The sequence below is a fragment of the Camellia sinensis genome, chromosome 10 (assembly GCF_055761805.1).
Source record: "Camellia sinensis isolate YWXY chromosome 10, ASM5576180v1, whole genome shotgun sequence".
NCBI classification, from domain to species: domain Eukaryota; kingdom Viridiplantae; phylum Streptophyta; class Magnoliopsida; order Ericales; family Theaceae; genus Camellia; species Camellia sinensis.
This window is the reverse complement of record NC_138970.1, coordinates 65,467,383-65,474,591: the sequence shown is the minus strand read 5'-3', so window position 1 is coordinate 65,474,591 and position 7,209 is coordinate 65,467,383.

Genomic DNA, 7,209 nt, shown 5'->3' with positions numbered 1-7,209 from the left:
GATCCCTCAACCTTTCCCGAGCAGAAGGAGGGAAATACTTGGCCAGAAAGGCCTCGGTAAAAGCAACCCACGTGCTACCCACATTATTCTTAGCATACTTCCACCAATAACTCGCATCACTCTTCAACTGAAAAGTCGCCAAAGAAACCCTCAACTCCTCATCTTCGACTCTGAGCATATCAAGAGTCTTGGTAATTTGTTCCAACCAACTCTCTGCCTCCAACGGTTTAGCCTCCCCCACAAACTCTGGTGGACCGGAGCGGAAAAACTCCTTAGTAAGCTTGAGAGCATGCCTGCTGCAGCCCTCAGTGCGAGCTAGGGCATCTTGTACTGCTCTCACAATCTCACGCGCGACGTCCTCGCCGACAGCCGATGCTGCAACGGCAGGTGCTAAAGGAACTGCTGTGCCCCTACCGACACTCCTACTACTCAACCGTCCTCTACTTCCTCGTGTAGACATCCTATAAAGCACATAAGCAAACACTACACTTAGTGCATAACACAATAGCCTTCTCCGAGGCACACTCCATTACTAAGTCACAAGATATACACCTCTATTGCATATAAACATCTAAACATATAAACACATAATCGAATCAAGTCTACAAAGATAGCCACTCATCCCGGAACTCTCAAGGAATTCCCATCAGAAACCACGTTGATCAGGCGTGTTTCCAAAAGGACTTCAAAGCAAGTTCACCGGCTATGAATACTATCCGAGAGACTAAATCCCATGCTCATATAAATGCAACACATAAGTCCTAATTTTCATGACATCTATATGCAACGTCCTCACAATACGTAGTAAACCCACTGTGGTAACAACCACTTCCCACGAGCCCAAAGTATTCAAACCTGGCTCGCTCTAATACCAAGTTGTCACGCCCCACTTTTTATTACTCGGAGTCATTGCCAAATTCTTTAACTTAATCCAATTTCAGAGATAACATGCGGAAATAAACTCATACATTCAATCCGTAGGAATGATTAACAATACTCTCATTCGAATGCAAAGTAAACATTACATGAACTAACTTAATAAATTGCCCTTGGGCTTACATCATTAAAAGTACAAGAAGAAGGGTGTAACCCTTTACAACAATGGCATTCCGCCAACATAACTAAGGCCCCGTGGCCAACAAATAAGTAGATCCAAATCATACAGCTCAACCTGCTTGAAACCTGAAAAGAATTCAACAACGTGGGATGAACATATAGTCCAGTAGGGATCTCAACATGATCCTCAACAATAACAACATTACAGATAGCTATGATCATGAACACTCATTCTCATACTAGAATAATAATGTGACATTTTATACAAAATATATATATAAAAATATATATGAACTTTTCTCGAAAACAACTGTTTAATTTAACGCTATAAGCGATTCATCTTTCCTTCTTCCTTTCATTAACCCCCGTTCCCAATCTTTTATAACATTAACAACTACTTATAAACATAGATTCACTAAGCCCATTACTCTTCCATTTGCCCCACATACAACAGATGTGCCTTTTCAAAACATATTAGGCATTTCAATGCAATTCCAATTATGTCATAATTATCCATGCACACCTCTATAAAAAAGATAACAACTCAACTACATACATAAAATCAATCAATGATTCAACTCGTCCCTCCAACACTGTAACAAATACAATCCACAATGTTTCCAAATACACTGAAACAATAACAAAACAACACTGCACTACTAGCTATATGCGTAGTAAGCCAAAGATACACTTCTCACCACAATCTACCAGTTTACCAGGCGCTAGCTGGAAGGGTATGATACCTTAGATTATCAGCGCGTCAGTTCTCCAGGCGCTAGCTGGAAGGGTATGATACCTTTGATTATAAGCGCTGAACACATAAGTGTGTGGAGTCCATCCCTTATCTTCTCACACACACTGGAGTACAACCCCTCTCTTCTCCCAAACCAGTATACAAATATAATGTAATTCAGCATTTCATCACATATAATGTTCAATCAACAATGGTGTATTACATACACAACAATTCAACGCAACCGTATCATCCTCCACCAATAACCAAGACAAAATCTCTAGATGCATGCATATTGTACATCTATTAACAGACCCAACTAACATGAGATTATAAAACTCAGCAACAACATGATCATGGTAGTTAAAGCTATATCCCACACAAGTGTGTTCAACACTCAAGATACAACATTCCAATTTTCTTATACTTGTTTCGAAATACCTTTCCCATTTCACAAAATGAATTCCACTTCCTTTGTTTTCACAAAATCATGTCCAAGGACAAAAGCCATAACTCATTTAAATTCACTACATTCTTTTCAAAGCCATTTCGAACTAATTATGCAAATTAAGTCATAAACAATAAATTAGGGTTTTCCTTCCTCTTTCTCAATATTGACCAAAAAGGCCCAATTAACATCAACAACAACAATAACCTCAATTAAGACTCAAAATACCTTAGTATTTGCCCAAAGATCAAAACCCTTCAATTAATTTATTAAATCGAATAAAAAGAATTAGGGTTTCCTCTCCTTTCAACAACCACATGCTAATTAACACTCCAATTTGCCCAAACCACAACTAATGATAATAAACCCAAATTTAACACCAAACCCAAGGTTCAGTCCCATGATTTTCACAAATCCAACATGATACAATTTTTATGCAATACAGAAACTACCACATGTCTATCTATAGACGAAGTATTGAAAAGAAACAAGGAGAATCCCTACCTCGAATGGAGAAGACGGAGATGAAGACCAAAGACCCACGTGCTCCAAATCTCAAGTTTCTCAGATTGAAACAAAGCTCTCACGAATCTCTACCTTTCTTCCAAAGGAACTAGGGTAGAAGACCACCGGGAATAGATCAAAACTTAGAGAGAAGGTAAGAGTAGAGAGAGAAACTCTCAAGGGGCGGTTTTTAAAAGTTAAGAGAGGAAAAGTAGGTCAAAAAGTGATCCAAAATGTGAAATCACGGACTGATATAATAACAGGTCCGCTCGAGCGTACAACACTCCGCTCGAGCGTACAGACACAGGTTCACGCTCGAGCGTCCAAATTTCCGCTCGAGCGCCGGATGCTCTCTCCCAGAATTTTCGGCGGACGACCAAAATGCTGAGAGAAGGAAATTCACACTTGAGCGTCCAAACTGCCGCTCGAGCGGAAATGCAGCAACAAAAGCTCGCTCGAGCGTAAAACCGTCGCTCGAGCGGAGAGACCAAAACCTGGGCAAAATTTCAAAGCTTTAAAACACAACCAACTAATTCCCAACTTGCCCAACACAACCCAAAACTCTAAAACAAAGAGAAAGGGATAGAAATGAGGATAAGACAACAACAAATCTACGGAACTGAGTCCAGATTATAGTTATACAACAACAGGGAATTACCGGGATCGCTATAAGATAAGCATATGAGCTATATTCAACACTACAACAGATAAGCATATGAGCTGTATCAACATTTCAATAGATAAGCATATGAGCTGTATCAACACTTCAAGAGATAAGCATATGAGCTGTATCAACACTTCAATGGGAGAGCATATGAGCTGCATCCCTGGGTCCATCCCCCATCTTCCCTTAACCATTAACCGGTTTAGAGGTACATCCCCCATCTTCCCCTAAACCGTGGAGTACATCCCCCATCTCCTCCCATACACAAGTAATGCATATAAACACAGAATCACATACGCAATCAATAAATACATAAGCTGAATGTATTCTATCAACTGTCTACACAAAATGCATATAAACACATTGGCCATATGCAAAATCAACCAACACATAAGGTTAATGTATTCTATCAACCGTCATACTCTATGACACATCCAATTGATTAGTTTTAGTTTGCCTAATCATCATGCATTGTCTACAACAATCAACACTACCCTCCACCGGTAGCCCAAAGTAATTATTTCTAAGCAGGAAATAAATGCACAAATGGATAATATATCAACATTTCAACTGGATGAGCAATAAAGGATTCAACTACATTCTTTAGTCCCATACATTCCCAATTTCAACATTCTCAATTCAATTCCTCGTTTTCTTCAATTAATTACATGCATTAATTAATTAATCCAATTAGGACAAATTACCATAATTCACAAAACAACCCTAAGGTTCCATTTCCATCAGTGTCCCAACGTTAATCTCATTTCTCTATGCCTAACATGCATATAGGTTTACATTTTTAAAAACCCAACTTTTATAAAATTACACAAAGGCCCAAACTTTCTCAAAATTACCCAACAACCCCCAACATATCAAAATACTAAAATTTAAAGACAAAGCTCATAAGATGGAGTAGGTTATCCCTACCTCGAATGATGGGGCTCAACGAAGGAGATGAAGAAACAGAAATGCTCCAAATCCCAAAATTTTCTGATTAGAAGATAGCCCTCGACGATCAACACAACTTTTCTAAAGGCCCAAGGTAAGAAAACAACTCCTACTAGATCAATCCTAAGAGAGAAGTTAGGGTTTTAGTGAGAGGAACTCTCAAAATAGCTTTTTGGAAAAGTAAGAGAGAGAAAGGATGTTGAAAAGTGAACAAAAAGGTCGGATCTCGACTTTATATAAAAGTCGCCCCGCTCGAGCGTCGAACTACCCGCTCAAGCGTCACTCACAGATCCTCGCTCGAGCGTCCAATCCCCCGCTCGAGCGGCAGATGCACGCTCCCAGAACTTTTACAGACATGATTCCCGCTCGAGCATCAAACTCCCCGCTCGAGCGTCAGACACAAACTCCCGCTCGAGCGGCCAATCCCCCGCTCGAGCGTCTACCACTGCAGACGAAATACTGGATGGGTGATTTCCCCGCTCGGGCGCCAACACCCCCGCTCGAGCGGACAAGCAACAACAGAGTCCCGCTCGAGCGTCAAAAGCGCCGCTCGAGCGGAGAGACCAAAAACTGGGCAAAGATTTTACGTTCTAAAACACAACCAACTTATTCCCAACTTGCCCAACACAACCCAAAGCTCGAACACAAAGAGAAAGGGATAGAAAGAGGATAAGACAACAACGAATCTACGGAACCGTGTCCGGACTACAGTTAAACCACAACAGGGAATACCGGGATCGCTATACGGATGCCTTGACAGAGTAGGATTCATGCGGGTCCAGTGTTGTGGAAAATTATCAAGTGTTGTCTCGTCCAAGTTAATGCAAAGGCTGCACAATATACAAGGGCTAAAAGTATGGTGGTGTGATTCATTGGAAATGATATTTGATCTCCAAGAGGGTGTATGTGCTGATGTTGCTGAGAAAGAAACATTAATCACTCAGTTAATCAAATTGAAATTGAAGTATTTTCCAAAGTTGACGTACATATAGAAGAATATTTCCCAACAAACTCATTGTTTGGAAAATCTAAGTTCTCTAAGAGTGGAGCACTGTGACAACCTGAGGTATATATTCACAATTTCCGTGGCCAACGTTTTTGTGAATCTAAAAAATCTAATAGTTGAACATTGCGAGAAGGTAGAAAAGATTGTCACCAAGGAAAACGAAGAAGAAATCTTTTCGCAAGAAATTAACTCTGTCAACCTTTTAAATCTTCCAAGTCTCGTGTGTTTTGGCCCGGATGTAAATGATACCAAAATTCCAGCCGAAGACACCATTGTAAGCCGCTGCCCCAAATTTCCAGGTAAAACTGCAATTATATATTTGCAAGTTTTCGATAAGGTATTATTTGATTTTAGCTATAAATCTTACGGCTAAGAAAAAAGTAGTTATGATAAGGTACTATTTGATTCACTGGAATAAATGTGGATTGAAATGGAATAATCATTTCTTAGCCTCTTTAACAAATGATCATTATTTTACAATAGTAAACAATAATTTTATTTATAATATATTTTATATTATATTTTTAGTACATCGAATATGAAAATGTATGTTCTAATGGAATCACCATTCCATTTCATTTAATTCCAATGAACCAAACATAAGATAAAGGAACACAAACCTATGGTATGTCCAACGATAATTGGACAATGTTAGGAATCTCAAATATTTTACATAATATTCTACTCAGTCTCTCACATTACTAATGAGTATGGTTAAACTTAAGGGAAAATTACAATTAGGTGCTTATAAGTTTGCAAAATGATAATATTTATTTATTTTTTAATTATTATTTTTATTTTATTTTATTTTTGACAAAGTTAGGAAATTAGCAAGTTAGTAATTAGATTAGGGTTAATTTCACTTTTAACTCTTATAGTTTAAACCAAGTTCCACTTTGGTCCCTATGATTTCAAATTAAATAGTTTGATTTCTATACTTTAAACCCAGTTTTAGTTTGGTCCTTCTATTAGAGTTGGAAGTTAAAAACAACGATTTTGAAATGTACAAATAGAAAAAATTAACGAAAATTTGGATGCGAGAATCAAATTGAAACGGGAATTAAAATGTAAGAACCAAAATAAAATTTGAGTCAAATTATGAAAGTGAAAAATAAAATTAACTTCTAAAAATATTTTCACAAGGTAAATACTAGTCAGTCAAAAGGGTGAAATAAGGTACTAAACCTAACCACACAACTACCTCACCAACAACCATGGTGTGTCCAACACAATAATACTACACATTTAGATTTATCATTTTATGGTTCAGATTTATTTCATACATGGACCACACACTATACAAATTCAATCTCAATTACACATTTTCATTCTAGGTAAATTCGGCATAGTTAAGTGGGGTTCATATAATTATTGGTGTCCAACAATAAGGGAAATCCCTTCCAGAGGTGGTGCAAGTATTTTTCTTAAATATATTTTTATAGTAAATATTATGTAATTTTTCAATAAAATTACAATAATTTGTGATTCAAAACTAAAATTAGGCATTTTTGTAATGTTTAACTTTTTTTTTTAATAATAAACTCTCGTAATTCTATCAGAGAATTATATAACAATTGTCACAAACTGTCATAATATATACCAAAAAAATACGTAAGAAAAATACATATGATACACACCCTATCACATGCTTGAGATACAAATGATGTTAGCAACAATGAACTTTGTATTTAAGAATTAATAGTATATATATATTCTTAAGATGGATCATACAATACACACATATTTTTAGAGTGTATACTATATGCAAGTTATGATAATTGTGGTACTAATATTACAAATATCATAATTAAATCACTTTCAGTCATAATTAAAATATATAAAAAAAAGGG